Genomic DNA, 18,410 nt, shown 5'->3' on the forward strand with positions numbered 1-18,410 from the left:
GAAATTACATGTCTTTACTTGCTGTACAACTTTTGCCAGCTCTTCTGTGTCCATGTTGTTTATATAGACTATAAGTTCCCTGAAGGCAGGTTTCAATTGTTTTTTGCTTTCATCTTTGTATTAAAAAAGCATTTCAATATGTTTGGTTCATAATAGGTGTTTATTCAACATATGTTAGATAGATGACTATAGGCTAGAGACAGTATAAACAAAGTAAAAATGAGGTAGAAGAGAGAACGCTCCAAGTTTTTTCTGGAGCCTGAATAGATCTGACTGACCAGATCTGACTGATCTGAACCAGATCAGAAGGTTCATGTTGGAAAGAAGTAAATGCATTGGATTCTTGCACTGATCTTTTAAATTTAATGAGCTCCATTCTTCTATGTTCTGAAAGGCACATAAATTTAAGTATACAGAGCTCTGTGCGAGGTAAACATGTCATGCTGGAAGATGATGGTGATTTGTGTGTATTTACAAAATCTTTGCCCTGATATATTTCTCCAAGTTGAATTTGCATTCTCTTTAAAATATGGTAGAATTGAGCTTATGATGTCATTTTTTTAATTAGACTAAAATTCATCCCTATTCTGATCCTCTCCTGAAGAATTTGTAAGTCTCTGAATAGGACTTATTTTGCAGAGACATTGATTTTGAATGACATGCTTAGAAAGACAAAGTAAATTCCTGTGATAATGACTGTTATCTGAAGGCAGTTCAGAGAGAGGTCCACTAAAACCTTAGCAGATATACATATAATTGTTATTTCTTTCTTGCAACCCTCAAAATGTGTTTTTTGAATTCAGTCTCCTCTTTAAAAAGTACAAAAATTTGAGTCCTCAAACAGAAATGTGTAAAACCTCATTGGATTAATGTCTGACAACAAGCCTCAACCCCTCTCCATTTATCAAATTTTGCAGTACTCCCAAGGCCCATTTCCCTAATCAATCTTTTGCTGCTTGTGACTTGGACGGAACACCTTTTGTGTCGGTGATATGTTGTTGCAAGGGAAAGTTAGCCAAGGAGAAAATGGATTTTTCAAACAAAAGTTATATTTATGTTCTTACACAGATTCCCCAGCTTTCATTTGTTCAGACAGATCTGTCTTTTCTGCCATCTTTCTGAAAGATACTATCTAGTTGTTGAAGACTTTAGCTGCCATACTGGAAATTGGTTCCAGGAAATAAATTTGACCCATTCTTTGCTAAATTGCCATATTTTAAGTTGTCTTTTTAAGAGACAGAAAGAAAAAGATTTTACTTCCAGCCCATTATTTTTGGTTTTGCTTTGTTTTGGGCAGTATTGCTTCATTTTCAAATTGGAAGATAATCATTTTTTTTTCTTTGGAGATGAAATCTGGTTCCCTGGAAAAGTAGATCATCAATTACTGAAGAAATTGTAGAAAACTAAATCCAGTAGATGAGAGTTTTAATTACTTAAACACATAATGGCTTGGCTACTAATCCCAATCGTGATTATATTCCTTTTTTCCTCTTTATCAGGCATTTGCAAAATGAACATTTGAAGAATATTGTTTATTTTTAAAATACTGCACTGTACTTGAAAAAAAATACTTCTGCACATCATCTGATGCTCCCCCCCGAGAATTTTTGTTTTTCTTGTTTTAACTCTTAATTGCTTTTAAAAACAACACAATAGGCAGGATAATTCTCCTCTTTTAAAAATTAAAATGAGAAAGACAAATTTAACTCTGGCTCCAATCCCACATGAACTTCATTTCTTTCTTCAAAAATATATATATTTTGAATTCCCTTTGTTTGGTCCAAGGTATTTATAGCCTTTAATTTAATGTCCTCTGAATTTATGTTATGTATACATTCACAATTATTTTTAAATCTATGGTATCAATAAAGACATCCTGAGCCACATAATTGATTCCTATGGGATACAATGGTTGCCCAACCATGAAAAACTGCTTCTGAGCGGGGGGGTTAAAAAGCAATAATTCACTTTTAAGGTCAAGATCATGAAACACATATACACATATGAACTTAACTCAGCAGCAGGCTCATCAAAATAAAACACAATAAAGTGCTCTTGCAGCATTTCTAAGAGAACTGCTTAAAATATATAAATATCAATTTATCAACGGATGATTTGATATACAAGACATGCAAATATCTGCTGCTGAGTTTCTTCCTTCACAAGATTATTTTTTTTTCTTTTTTAACATTCTTTTTTATATTGATTTTTCCCCACTGAATTAAACTGTTCTGGTGTGAGGTCACCAGCCACTGCACTCAATTAAGAGAAATCTCCTTAGGAGAATTAGGAGAAAATCTACTAAATTGGTAGCTTAAAAAGGACCAGTATAAGTTCTATTCTAACTATATCATTGAATGGCCTAACACAGAGACTGTGTGAGGATAATGGAGAGTATCAGAACTTTTTTTGAGTTGGACTAGATCCCCCATAAGGCCCTTTTCCATTCTAAAACTATAATACCATAATCCACTGAAGACTGGATGAAGGAAGTAGAATGCTAAGCCCAAGGTTCAGGAGACAGTCATTATCATCAAGAATTTGAAAACCTGGAAAGGCAATTAGGATTATTCTGTGAGGCAGATTGCAGAGCAACAGTACAGTGGAGTTAAAAATAAAATAGATATTTGAGGGCCTAGGCAATAGAAATGGGGCATTTAGGGTTGGATTATAGAAGATTCATCTTCCTGAGTTCAAAGCTGGCCTCAGACATATTTACTAGTTGTCTGACCCTGTCCTAGTCACTTAACCCTGAATGCCTGTTTCCTCATCTGTAAAATGAGCTAAAGTAGGAAAAGACAGACCACTCTACTACCTCTGCCAAGGAAACACCAATTGGGAACGTGAAGAGTAGGTTACAACTGAAATGACTAAATACAAAAGTCAATAGAAGTTGAGCACAATCTGCTCTTCTTGGTGCCAATCCACATTGATGCTTGGAGACCCATTTGTCAGCATGCAAAATGAATGGTTCTGTTTTTCTTCAAAGCCTGTGACAATTGTTCTATGACTTTTTACTATGCATTTTCTGCATGGTTAAGAAAAACCTTTTAAAGTAGCTATTCTTTCAGAGCATAGAATTCAGGCAAAAAGATCCAATGGAAATAAAAACCAAAACCAAAACAAAATCATTCTCTTTTCTTCTTGCCCTCCATGAAGTTTGAGAATGATGCTCTGAGTTCCAGAAAATAAGGGGATGTGCACTCCTTTATCTCCTCTCATTGGGGTAGTCATTAAGAACATAGTTCCTTGGACAAGCTTGTTTCTGTGATGGAGCTGTCTCTTGGTTTTTGTCTAGGACCATATAAAGTCAGAAAAGATATCAGGAATCTAAGAAGTGGAGTTCATACCAGATTGTACTGACAGTTGATCTTGATGGAGCTCCATAGTCTTCAGAGTCAGGGAATCTTAGATGGAATCAGACATGCCATTTAATAGCAGTTTGACACTGAAGAAGTCAGCTGACTTTTCTGGCTTTCCATTTCAATATTTGTTCTATGAAGTACTTGCACTGGAAATCCGTTAATCTTTCTTCCAAGTGTAAATCTAAGATCCTATAACTGAAAAGTGAAATGAGATATCTCAGGAGACAGTATGATCCTTCTCTTTGAGGATTTTTAAGTAAAGTTTTAGTTTCTTGTATAGGAAATCCTGAGTTAGGTATTCATTGGACTGGATGTAAAAGAGGTCTCCTCAATTTCTGAGCTTCTGTTGTTCTGAGAAATAAAATGGGAAAGAAAAAAGGAAATAATAAGGGGAAGGACCTTCCAAAATCAATGTCTAGAGTATCATTTATTTACTTTCCAATTACTATTGAACCAACCAGTCTACTGACTAAAGATAAAAAAAGGCAATTGGAAACCTGTAGAATGAGTGGCTTTTTTTTAGCATACTGCTTTCTAAAATTCAGGGCCACAGATTTTATTTGTTTGATTTTAAAATAACTCTGAACTAGATGTAAATGATGTAAAAGTACTCTGGCATAATTCTTAGTGAATATATGGCTAGTTGTTTCTTTAGCTGGAGCAGTAAGACTGGTTCTCCAAGTTGCTCCTGTAGTATGATTGGAGGCAGATTTCTTAACTTCCACAAATCTATATTCTAGCAAAAGTATTAAGTTTATATTGAACCGAATGATCCAAAAATAAATGAAAATCTATTGTACATAGCAAGTTGAATTTTAGAACTACCCTAAATCAATCAGAAGTTCAGGCCCAATAGGAAAGAACAAAAGAGCGAACCAAACCACGACCAAATATGGATCGCATATAGTCTGCAAATCTGTCTACAGTCAATAAAAGTGAAGAATTACCCTTAAAAAAACCCCACGTTCGTCAGAAAGTCCAGATATTTGGACTTTGGAAGCACTGGATAATAGAAGCTACCAATGACCAGAGACCAACAGGATACCACTATGCTTAGACTGGGACAACCTAAGATCTAAGAGTTCCAAGGTTCCTAATATTACATCCTGAGGTGCAATAAATGGACCCGAAGATGTAGTGTTCTGAATTCCAAATATCTAAGTATTCAAATGCTGAGAAGAGAAGGTAAACACAAGAACTCAGAGGACCAGAGTAAATAAGGAGAAATGAAAGCTCCATCTGAAATTGTAGCTGAAAGAAAATTCTAGTTGTGGAACAAAATTGCATTTAGCAACTAAAATTGGAAATATGAGTAAATCAAAGAAGATACTGAAAAATCAAGATAAGTTACAAATATAGAGGTCCTAAAATATCAAAATAAGTTAGATATAGAATCCTAAAAAACATCAATAGCTTAACAGGCAAAGATTCAGTGGAAAGAAATGAATCTCCCATAAGGACTACATGAATATCTAGAAGAAATGGAGAAAGAGATAAAGAATGAAATAAAAACTCTGTGGGATAGAATGGGAAGTAGAATAAGAAAGTTACATGAGAAAAAGGGTAAAGTTTATCCAAGAACTCTGTAAAAACTAAAATGATGAAAAAAGAAATAAATTGCTACATGATACTGGAAGGAAAATTAAAACAAAATGAAATTATTGAACAAAAAGAGAAGATAAAGTGAGATGCTGACATCAGAAACAACTTACCTGAAAAATAAGTCACAGAGAAGATAATTTGAGAATTTTTGGACTCCCTGAAAAGAAGATTTAAAAGAATATGTATACTGTATTCCAGAAAATCATAAATGAATACTCCTAACACCATTAGTATCATAGTATAAAGTAAGGATATAAAGAATTCATTGATGGTCTTCTGAAAAGAACCCCAAAAAGAAAAAGTCCTAGGAATGCCATAGTTAAAATCCAGAGCTGACACATAAATAAAAAAATCTTAAATATGCTAAAATAAATAGTCAGTCTAGGGGTAGCTAGGTGGCGCAGTGGATAGAGCACCGACCCTGGAATCAAATCTGGTCTCAGACATTTAATAATTACCTAGCTGTGTGGCCTTGGGCAAATCACTTAACCCCATTGCCTCACAAAAAAATAGTCAGTCATTCAGGATCCCACAACATCTGGAAACTTCTACATAAAAAAGAGGAGAGGATATAATAATATTCTGAAAGTTGGTGTGTATAGATTTACAAGACAAGAATCTTCCAAAACTGAGCATAGACCTACAGGAGGAAATTGTATCTTTAATGACATAGAGGACTTTTAAGTCCTGGGAACTTTGTTTTTAACCCCAGGGTAGTGTTTCTGATGAAACAGATTAGAACTAAAATTTTAAAATATAAATGCAAAAGTTTAGAAAAACTTGGAAAAGTAAATTCATTTAAGACACTGGGAATAATGTAGATTTGATGATATATTATTAACATTCTAATAAAGGGAAGAGAAATACATCCCTTCAACATCTTAATTTTATCAAGGTGTAATGATGGAATTATATAAGAATAGCAGAGACATTAGGAGTAGCTTAACTCTATTCTGAAAGTCTGAAGAAAAGAGAGAGTAAAAAAAGAAACTAGTTTAGAAAAGAGGGGGGAAAAAAGATAACGATCCTTCTATTTCTCCTAAATTGATAAAAGAGAAGATTCTGCAAATGAGGAGGAATATGTGGGGGGGTATGAGATCTGAATTCCCTCATTCTTATCTAAAATGTATGAAAGATAGTTGCACACACACACACACACACACACACACACACACACACACAAACACACACACATTTTGGTGCAGAACTACATTCAACACAGAAACAAACAGGATGGGAAGTTGTGTGTGATGTAGGATAATAAAAAGGAATGAATTTTTGTTGTTCAGTAATTTTAGCTTATGTCCTCTTTGTAACCCCATTTGAGATTTTCTTGGCAAAAATACTAAACTAGTTTGCCATGTACTGTTTTTTTTTTTTTAATTTTTTGCCAGGCAATGGGGTTAAGTGGCTTGCCCAAGGCCACACAGCTAGGTAATTATTAAGTGTCTGAGGTCAGATTTGAAATCTGGTACTCCTGACTCCAGGGCCGGTGCTCTATCCACTACGCCACCTAGCTGACCCCACCATGTACTTCTCCAACTCATTTTACAGATGAGGAAATTGAGGCAAACAGGGTTAAGTGACTTGTTCAGGGTCACACAGCTAGTAAGTGTCTGAGGACAGATTTAACTCAGGAAGTTGGGTCTTCCCAACTCCTGGCCTGGCATTCTCTTCACTACACCATCTAGCTGCTCCAAGAATAGAAAGTCAAAAATGAAGCAAACTTCCTGATCTTGAAATGGGGATAATTGTGCAGAGTATGGAGAGAAGAAAAGAAATACCACATTTAGGGGTATCTTAGATTGCTTCTTAGATAATTGGAGTCAGGAGTACCTGAGTTCAAATCTGACCTCAGACACTTAATAATTACCTAGGTGTGTGGCCTTGGGCAAGCCACTTAACCCCATTTGCCTTGCAAAAACCTAAAAAAAAAGATAATTGGAGAACATCTGAATAAATTGTGATATACAAATTTATTGGAATATTATTCGCTATATTAAGTGATGAAAGACATGACTTCAGAGAAACCCCAGGTACCTCAAACTGATGGAGAGTTCAGTGAGCAAAACCAGGGGAACAATTTAAATAAAGAAAGCAGTGTTGTAAAGAGAGAAAAAGGGGGGGAGCTAGTGTGTACAATGGATAGAGCACAGGCCCTTGAGTCTGGAAGACCTGAGTTCAAATATGATCTCAGATACTAGCTCTGTGATCATATACATTTAACCTCGACTGTGAAAGAGAGAGCTAGAAACACAAAGAGACAGAGACAGAGAGATTATGAATCAGGACAGTAATCAGCCGTGTCTTCAGAGGACCTCTAATGAAGTATCACCTCCTGTCAGAATGCATATATTTATGGACAGTGGCCAGATCTGTATTGCTTAACCATGCTTATTTATTTCAACCTTTAACAATATTTTCTCTTTACTTTTAATGGGGGGTAAGGGGGTAAGGAAGGAGAGGGCTTTCAAGAGACTGATGCAGAAAGGAGATTTTTTTAATGTATAGAACACTAGGAAGTTCAGAAGGAAACAGAGAATCTAAAAAGTTGTAAAACAAATATACCATATGTTTTACTTTAAAAAAAAAAACCAAGAGATATGAAGGAGAGATTCAGTTTCATATAGAATCACCTTTTTTTGTTCTGTTGATAGAAATACTCTTTTTTGGTGTTATATGTCAGAAGATTTTTCAAGATATAAACACAATAATCTTCACACATAGAAAAGAGCTCATGCTCATTTGAAAAACATTATGGACAAGAAGGTAGAAGAATCCAAGCAGTTTTATCTCATAAAGGACAGAAATCAGAAGAAAGAGAAATGATCTCCCAGGACCCTTCATGTAAAACTCAGCTAAGCTAGGTCATCCCCGAGCACTTATGGATGAAATTCAAAAACTACCAAATATAAGAAAATGGAATAAATGAGTAGGCATTTCAACTCAATAAGATCCTTGATTGATTTTGTACATGTATTGTTTCTGTATTTCTCATGCTTTTCATGCTATAGAAACTCAGTAAACATTTTTTACTTAAATTTATTCAATTCAATGTCACTGCAGTGTCATCAATAGTATTATTTAAACTATAATATTGGGACTCCACAATCTTAGTACTTTATTTAGGGGATTTGGAAGTGATAATGCAAGATATAATGTTATGGAAAGAGATTAGCTCTAACAAAGTAATACAAAAGAAATAGATCTCAGACATGGTACTTTTAAAAAGCATTAGCAATGTGTTTTCAATATATTACATGGAGGGAGAAATTCAAAAGAATATAAAGGATCTAGAACATTAATATTACCAAATAAAAAAAGCAAGAGAGAAGTTATAATTCTTTAATTCAATATACATTTATTAAAAATCTACTCTGCATCAGGCATTGTGCTAGATCTGAGAATACAATGAAAAAGAAAACAGACAATGCCCTCAAAGTCCTTGCATTCCATCCAGGGACACTCTATGCACAGAACTAAGAATACAAAAAATATATGAAAACTCAAAAAAGTGGGGGCAATAGTTTCAAATGATACAGAGATGAGAAGGAGAATGAAGATTGAGAAAAGGTCATTGTATCTGACAAATAAAGAATGATTAGTAGGTTTGAAGAGAAATTGCTAGAATAATGAAGTCAAAAGTCAAATTTCAAAGAGATTTAAAGTGAGAGGGAGAAGTAAAAGCAATGAGAGTGTACAGTTTCCACCATGCTCTTAGCAATCTGATTGTGAATGAGAAGCATGATACTGGATGATAGCTTCAAGTAATGTTAGGCTAGGGAAAAGAGCTGTTTTTGTCTTTTTTGTAGGATAAATATGTGGGCATGCTTATTTTCAAGGAGTAGATCACAAAACGGTGGAAACGAGAGATCAGTAATCACTACTACCTACTTATCTCAATTCAATCTTTCCAAAACTAATGTTTGCATTCATTAATGGTATTCTCGACAAAAGACATAAGAAAGAAGTAAGGAGTCCAACAGACAATTTTCTCTAATAAATCTTCTATCTCATAATTGACTGAGATATATGGGAACTGTAAGATCACACTGTCAATTAATTTTTAATTACTAAATATTTAACTTGTAATCTAGAACAAAAATAGTGAAACAAATGCATCCTTAGAGGCTCTCTTCTAACAGTATTTCCCTTAAGTGTGCTAAGCTTCTATAAGATTTATGGAAATGTCATTCAACAATCTATTGTGTATCAGGATCATCCTGAGGCACAAAAGGAATGAAATGTGATAGCTAAAGGTGTTCACCTGTTTTTCTCTTTAAAATCATCCTGTACTATTTATTTCTATGATCCTGGAGAACATTGTAGAGAGACCACTTGTTTCTCTTATTCCTGTTAGAAATAATTAAGCAAAGGATGATCCATTCAGAATGCTCAAATACATTTATTTACCTTTCTAGGGTTCTCTGGAGTTATCTGTTTACCTTTCAAATATTTGCAGAACTCTATTCTTCACCAAGAATATTTAGAAATCCTCTTATTTTATTAAAGGACCAATTTCTTCCAGTTATTCCCACATACTTTCATAAGATTATCCTCAAAAAGAAATAAAGTTAATTTTGAGAGTAAGCTTTAATATTTTGTCTCCTCTAATATTGTATCTCAAGAACTCATATTTTTAAGAAACTTATAGTCATGTTTGAGTGATCCAAACAGTAACACCTTGGTACAGAATTCTTTCTGCTCACTTGCAGTACTTTTTTTTGGCATGGAACTTCTCAACTTGGTCCTGAACATATCTATTTTGGAGTTTCTTATAAGAAGTGATTCCATTTTCACTTTTGCTTCTTTTTTATTATTTTGTGAGTTATCTAGTCTTCTGATGATGAAATCTTCAGATGTTCTGAGGACTCAAATTATCTCTTCCTGACACTTGAGATGAGCTCTTTTTAAATAATAGATACTATATAGTTTCTGATTTTTCTAGGCTTTCATATTGTTCTAGTATTTCTTGATGTCATCTGAAGTCATTGGTATCTGTTTAATAAAATTTTCAAGGAATCTGTTACTTGTGTAAGTTTTTAGACTTCCTCTTCTAAGCTACTTATCCTCCACATTCCTTCCTTAAAGTTTTCTTTCTTCCCCATTCTTTCCTCTAAACTTATTGTTTGTTTTATATGAACATTTTACAACTTTTACTTCATTTATTCAATGAAATCCAGTAGATTTTGTGGCAAATCTTTGCTTTTGGATGCTGCGAATTTTTTTTCTTCATCTTAACCATGCCTGACTCCATAATATTTCTCCATTGTTGATATTTTCTTGTTTACTCATTTTCCAGCCTATTTCCCTCATTTAACCTTGTCCCTGGGCCAGTCTCTGTGCACTGGAAGGAATGATAAGGACTTCATTGACAGTGATCTATATTACCTAGGGTCTGATGATGAGCTGTATGTCTCAGGAACCTCAGAAGCAACATACTACAACTTGGAGGTATATGCAAAGTGGTATGTGGTATGTTGGGTGGTCTATGTTGTGACAATTTAACTCATTGAACTTTGGATCATTCCCAAGCCTTACATGCTCCCAAGTCCCATTTGGGATAGAGCTCTCTATCTTCAGGTTTAAGTAAACTCTGATCCAAGCTTCCATCTTTCTCTCTTGCTATGCAGTTTTAAGCTCTGGGGTTTCCTAGATTTTTCTTGGTCCTTGAACTCTATGTTTTCCATGAACTACCTTCTAGTTTGGACTCTGTTCCTAGAGTACATAGATTTCTGAGTGCCTCTTAATGCAGAATTGGACAAGGGGAAATGCATTTCCTTTGGTTCTCCTTAGATTTCTTGATGATTTCTCTGGTGTCCTTTTCTTTATCCTTGCTGAGGTAGCTATGAGAAATCTGAGTTGTGTTGCTTCCATTTACTCTACATCTTTAAAACACTTTTTCACTTTGAGCCCCCTAAAGGAAACTCAAAGTCACACAACTAGAATATTTTAGCTATCTACCCTGTAAAAAGAGTAAATAATGATTATTGCCCAAATGATAGGAGCAGGTTGATTAATCATTAGGGCTAATCCCATCAATATGCTTTTTTTTTTTTAGAAAACAATGACATTAGCCACCAAGCTCAACTAGACTTGAATCAAAGGAAAAGTTGGACTGTATATAAGACATTTAAAAAACTTTTTTCTTAAACTCCTCCAATCATAAAAGCCTATCCTTCTAATTATTTAATCTCATTTGCATCCCAATGATGTCATATGGATCCAAACCATGAAATAAGCTTCCAAAATATATATCATCAATGGAAAAATCATGGTAAGCATAAGTAGTCTGCAGAATATATCAAAAATAATTTATTTTATTTAATTTGCTTAAAAATTATGAATTATGGTATAAAAGATATAATAGACAAATATGTCTAGGCAAGGAAGCAAGGCAGTCATGAAATAAAAGTAAAGAAAAATAGAGGAATAATTTGTCAAATGTTGAAATACGAAATGGAAAAAATGAGGTCTGTTTCCAAGATATGCTGTTTGATTCTCCATGATAATTATGGGAAGACATTGACAAGACTATCTGTGAGAAGTGATCAATGGGTTATTGTTCTTCTATTATGTATGAGACAACTTATTTTTCCATGTTCCTCTGAAAAAATTGAGAAGTATCCACAAACAATGGACTGTTTTATCCCCAATTGAACTGTCCTTTTCATTACTGGATGATCGTGTTCTAACCATTTCTTCATCTTCCTGTAAACTGAATGCCTTTAAATATAACAAGTATCGAATATGTACTCAATGAATTGAATATACGTTAAAAAAAAAAGATCTTCACAAAAGTTTACAATAGAAAGGATAGGATGGCAGGAGCAACTAATAAAAAATGGTAAAATAGGTCGTTAGTTTTTCATCATTAACCTCATAGTTATATTTTCCATCCCACTCTTGCCCCCATGGGTCCCTTATACCAATATTTTCAACATTACTTCCTAACAAATTTTTTTCCAAACCTTAATAAATATTAAGGTTTAAAGGGTAGTTTATAATGAAATTCCATTTGGGGTATATATATTTTAATGATGATGAAAGTTTTGAATCTTTTTATTTATATTTTATTTTATTTTTCCAATTGCATGTTATGAGTTTTTCAACATTCATCTATCAACACTTTTAAGTTTCACAATTTTCTTCCACCCTCCTTTCTCACCCCCTTCCCCTCAGTGGTGAACAGTCTAGTGAATGTTGTACACGTACATTTGTGTTTAACATGTTTACATATTAGTCATATTGTACTGGAGGAATTAGGACTAAGGGAAAAGACAAAAAACTATTCAAAATTCAATACTTGCTATATTTAAAGGCATTCAGTTTACAGGAACATGAAGAAATGGTTAGATCACGATCATCCAGTAATGAAAAGGACAGTTCAATTGGTGATATAGGCCTAGTATTGGTATTACTGGAACAAAGTGTATGATCAGTTTTATTGCTGTTTGGGAATAATTCCATATTGCTCTCCAATTAGTTCACAACTCTATCAACACTGCATTAATATCCTAATCATCCCACAACCACTCCACTGTTTGTCATCTTAGCCAAGTTGATAGGTGTGATGTGGTCCCTCATAGTTGTTTTAATTTTCATTTGATTTGGAGCATTTTATGATTATATATAGTTTTAATTTCTTCATTTTTAAAACAACCTGTTCATATGCTTTGACCATTTATCAATTGGGGAATGAATTGTAACCTTATAAATTTGATTCAATTCTTTATATATTTTAGAAATGATACCTTTTCAAAGATGCCATAGCTAGAGGCAGCTCGGTAGTGAAGTGGATAGAGCACTGGCCCTGGAGTCAGGAGTACCTGAGTACAAATCCAGCCTCAGACATTTAATAATTACCTAGTTGTGTGGCCTTGGGCAAGCCACTTAACCCCATTGCCTTGCAAAAACAAAAACAAACAAAAAAATGATGCCTTAGCTGTTGAAATTGTTTCTCAGCTGAAAGTTTTAACTTCAAATAATTAAAGGTGATCAGTGGCTGAGAACTTCTGGGGAGCATGATACACTTCATTATCCCAGGCAACTATGAAGTTATTCTGTTCGTATGTAAAAGAGGAAGTGATATGTGATAATTTAGAATAGTGACTATTACAGAAATTTTCCCCTAAAAATCCTATTATTGGAATCTAAACTTATTTTTTTCTTTCTTTCAAGAACTATGAAGGATGTCAAAGGAAATAATAATGGACTTGACAGGTATGAATAATTGATAGTCAATTAGAAACCCCAAATTGATAGTTTTCCATCTTCATAATTTCCCTCCTATACCAATAAACCAATTCTTTGTCTATAGACCAGTCAGTTTGGGGGAAGAAAATGCAAGATTATCTGAATTCAATCCAGATTTACGTGAGTAGATAAAGCCTCAAAGGTCATGAGCCTTTATCTATAGCAAAATCTAGGTAAAGTATAGGTCAGAAAATGCATCAGTAGAAAGAAATTAATTTATCCATATGGAGAAAGGGAGGAGATGTTTGTTTCCTAGCCTATGTAGAGATGTTATAGATAAGAGAATGAGAGTAGCCATTTCAATCTTTTGTTTCTTTTTTTCAGAAATAGAACACACAAAAATGCATTTATCCAAACTCTCCAGTTGATTGAACTCTTTAGTTAATCATCTGAATTCTCAATAGAAAGGAAGTTGCACCAAAGGAAATTTATTTATTTTTATTTTTATTTTATTTAAAATTAAAATATTAAAATATTTTTATTTTAATTTATTTTTGCAAGGCAATGAGGTTAAGTGAGTAGCCCAAGGTCACACAACTAGGTAATTAAGTGTCTGAGACTGGATTTGAACTCAAGTCCTCTTCAAAGAAATGTTTTTAATCAAAATTCTTGGTTTTGAATTAAGGTCAGACTTTGAATCCTAAAGGAAGAAAATGTGATGGGCAGAAAAGAAGAGACCTTGGAGACTTTCTAAAAGGGATACAAAGGCTCTCAAAGCCTTTGATGACTTTGTATCCCTGAAGATCATTCTTGAGAAGTTTATAATGTTGCTGACAGTCTTCTTAAAAGTAAGACAATTCACCAATGTATACCACCAATTCTAGAATTATACTTCTTTTTTTTTTTATTTCCATCTACCCTTGCAAGATAAAGGTTATGGTTTTCTAATTTGAATCTACTTTTTTCCCACCCTTCCCTGGAAATACCAACATTTTTTTTTCCATGAGTCTTTTCTTACAGTCCACAAGAAGCAGGTGAAACAAATCATTTGGAAAATACCATCTCAAGGTTTACAAAAGGATAAAATAATGAGTTTAAAAAGCACTTTGACCATCTTAAAGTATTGTAATAATGTTCTCATTATTCAGGCATCTAGATAGTATGGAGAGCTAGATCTGGAATCAAGAAGACCCAAGTTCAGATATCAAGTTCCAGACCCTTATTAGTTGGGTCATTTGGAGCAAATCATTTAACCTCTTCCAGACTCAGTTTCCTGAAAATATGGACAATCCTTATCTCAGGATTATGAAGCAGTTTATAAATCTTACAATGGTTTGAAAATACTAGCTATTATTCATAATATTAATTATTTTAGAATGATAGAAGAATAAGGACAATAAGAGAATTTAAGGCAAAGGTATAGACAGGTTGCAATTATCAGGGAAATCTGTATTTGAGTAATCTAGACTTCAAGCTGCAGCAGGAGAGAAACTAATTTTAATTCCTTCATTGACATTGAAATCATCATCGGCAGAACTCTTCAGAAGCCACTTGAAAGCTAAAGGACTGTTTCTAATAGGTCACTACCATTGGGCTAATAGAAGTGTTTAAATAGGAATGTGGTTGCCTGGGTGTTAACTTTCGGGAACAATGGTCCAAGGTAGCACCTAGTGTGAAGATAATAATTAGCATCTGTGACACATATCTATCTGAGTTCAATGTTATTTGAAAGTCAGAGGGGGGGGGTCAAGGAATTTCTAGTTACCTTAAAGATGTTACACATATGAGAGTTAACAATTGAGGACTGAACCAAATCCTCTCTCTCTCTCTCTCTCTCTCTCTCTCTCTCTCTCTCTCTCTCTCTCTCTCTCTCTCTCTCTCTCTCTCTCTCTCTCTCCCTCTCTTCCTTACTTTGTCTTTTTGTAGCTCTGTCTGAGTCTTTGTCTTTGTCTCACTGTCTGACTGGCATTCTGTATCTCTCTGTATCTCTTTTTTTGTCTTTCTCTTTGCCTCTGTCTCTCTATGTCTCTTCTCTATGTGTCTGTCTGTCTCTCACACAAACATACAGACACACAGACACACAGACACATACACACACACACACACACACACACCAGCAAGGCAGGTTTAAATCCTGCCAGAGACAGTAATGAGCCATATGACCTTGGGTAAATTTCCCAAGTAGGTGGCTCAGTGGCTGCAGCACTGGACTTGGAGTCAAGAAGACTTAATTTTCAATTGTCCCCAGACACTTACTGGTTGTCTGTATGACTCTGGACTCTGGACACATCATTAACTCTGTCTGCATAAGGTTCTCCCATTGTAAAATGAGGAAAATAATAGCACTATCTCCCAACATTGTGGGGGGAGAATAAAATAAGATAATATTTTTAAACCTGAAAGCACAATAAAAATGTTATTGTTATATTTGTTTGCACATTGTCTCCACCATTATATCGTAAACTTTAGAGAAGGAATTGTCTTTTGTCTCTCTTTGTTTCCCTAGCACCTAACTCAATGTCTGTCACACAGTGGTAGGTGCTTAATAAATATTAATTCATTGGATGACAACTTCTCTGAAACTGTAAATTTTAGGTGGGTTATGATCTGAAGATTATATTACATCATTAATCCTCACAACAACAATGTCCAGGAGGCAGGAGTACTATAAACTTTTCCATTTTACATAGAAAACACAGAAGCAGAAATTTGCTAAAAGATATGCACTATTTTTCAGCTTATAATGGTCTGAGCTGGGGTTTAAGATCAGGTCTTCTAATTGGAATCCAGTGTTTTCCACCCTTCCTTGAGAATATCAACAATTTTTTTCCATGAATCTTAAAAGTCAGTGTCTCATAGAGGAGGATTTATCTGGGAAAAATATATATTTTTTTCCTACTGTTCAGCCTGCTCCCTTTGAGTAATATAAAATACTTTCAGTTTATGAAGATAAGACAAAAACACTTCATTCTTCAGTCCATGATGTCACCTTAGGCAAAACTGCATTAAGGCTTTTTATTAAAAGGACAAGAAGATGGAGAGGAAAAGGGAGTGGGAGTTGATACTAAAGAAAAAGAAGAGGGAGGGAGAAAGAAAGAGAGACAGACAGACAGACAGAGACAGAGAGACAGAGAGACAGAGACAGACCCAGAAAGAGAGAGAGACAGAAAGAAGAGAGACAGAGATAGAGAGACAAAGTCAGAGAGATAGAGATAGACAGAAACAGAGATAAAAGATGTGAATATGCAACCAAGAATAACTGGACACTCTGAATCATGGATCAAGTTCAAATATTTATTCATCTATGATGTTTCACTTAAATATTGAAAAGAGCATGCTTTAAAAATTCCTAAAATGAACCCTTTGAGTCTAGAAATGGTTACTTGTAAAGTCCTCAACAGACTACTATCAAATAGCCAATTTCTCAAAGGGGCCTGTAGAATCAAATTCTTCCCGAGTATTGGTTGCTATTAAAAGCCTCAGATTTTAGGTTGATACAAAGGGAATGGTGATCTCTGAAGTTATTTCTAAACTCCATAGCTAGTATTGTTTCCTTTCATGCAGTCTCCAGCTGTGTTAACACTGAAGCATGGATTTCAAGATGAAGGTATATTCTAGCTGAAGGTGCATCTACTGTAATCTCTTCACTTTACTTATTAGTATAATAAGGCCCTCAGTATTTATATGATATATTACTTACCCCAGTCAATATATACTAGAAATAAAACTTGAACTCCAATTCACTGATCCTAGATCCAATCATTTTCATGCTGTGGGCCTATATGAGACCAAAAGTAATTCAATTTTGTAAATTCAGAGAAGATCAAAATGAAATTTTCTCATTAGGATAAAGCAAAACACAACTATGCAAACTAGGACCTTTGACTAGAAATCTACCAGTATTTTTTTATTATACCTTACTGTCTCCATTTTTTAATTATAGAGTTTTCTTGTTGACTTATAACCCAATTCCCTATGGTGGTACAAATTTTCCGTGCTAAAATGCTTTGCCTAATGCAGTAGACAAATTGAGTGTCATCTATTTACCAAAGGAGGAGCATCACAAGATGTCTCCAACTCCCCACTATACCTGAGAGTGAATAATTAATATCTTTTAGAGGTAGCCTAGCCTCAGCTCCTCCCAGTTTTGGTAATGTCCTGCTTGGCAGTTCATATTTTATAATTGTTTGAATGAGATGATGATTTTCCAGCCCATAAAACACACCTAAAATCTACTGATAAGTAACATCTTCCAGAAGATACTTATTATGTTACTGGGATTGATAAAATGGTTTTCAGTGAATGACTGAGAGGTATGATTTTGAATTCCAATGCTTTGGCATCATGTGGAGTCAGTCTCCACCATTCCAAGGAAGTTAGTCTTTCTTGCCTCACTTAAGCTCACCCCAATAAAATTCTCCATTTAGTATGAGTGTTTGTTGGACTGAACCTGGCAGATTTTGCATCAGAAACCAATGCCAGGTTTAAGATCTGCATACATGGCTCATAGTGATGTGAACATAATATTTAGGCAGGTACTCAAACACCCAATCTAACCTTGAAATTTATTTAACATGTTATAACAGAAATCATGAGGTAAACAGGATACAAACTGGAAGCAGGGGAAGGATTGAGGCTTCCTTCTAGAACTCCTTTGATAGGTCCTTCATAATGCATCACTAAAATGCTTGCAACAAAGAATATTCAGTGGGATTTTAAAAAAATTGGTTTGTACCCAGAAACTGCCCTCTATGCATAAATATTGATGATAAATTTGGCTAACTGCCTGTAAAGAAAAGATGTTTTCTTTTATAATAAGAGATAAGAAAGGTAGCTGGATAGTCTGATGAATAAAGTATTAGACTTGAAATAAGGATGATCTAAATTTGAATCCTGTCTCATATATTTTCTAGCTGAGTGATCCTGGGCATGACACTTAGACTTTCTGAGCCTCAGTTTCCAAATCTATGAGATTATACTCAGGGCTGTAATGAGAATCAAAGGGGCTTACATTTTAGAAGGTTGCTAGTTTACTAAATGGGTAGATCTCTGGACCTGGAGTAAGGAAAGTCTGAATTCAAATCTATAGACATTTACTAGGTGGGTAACCCTAGGCAAGTCACTTAACTTTTGTTTGTCTTCATCCACTGGAGAAGGGAACCATCCCAATATCTTTGCCAAGAAAAATCTATGGATGTATGGTGCATGGTTTCATGAGGAATCAGACATGACTGAACAATAACAAAA

This window comes from Macrotis lagotis, chromosome 3 (genome assembly GCF_037893015.1).
Source record: "Macrotis lagotis isolate mMagLag1 chromosome 3, bilby.v1.9.chrom.fasta, whole genome shotgun sequence".
Lineage (NCBI taxonomy): Eukaryota > Metazoa > Chordata > Mammalia > Peramelemorphia > Peramelidae > Macrotis > Macrotis lagotis.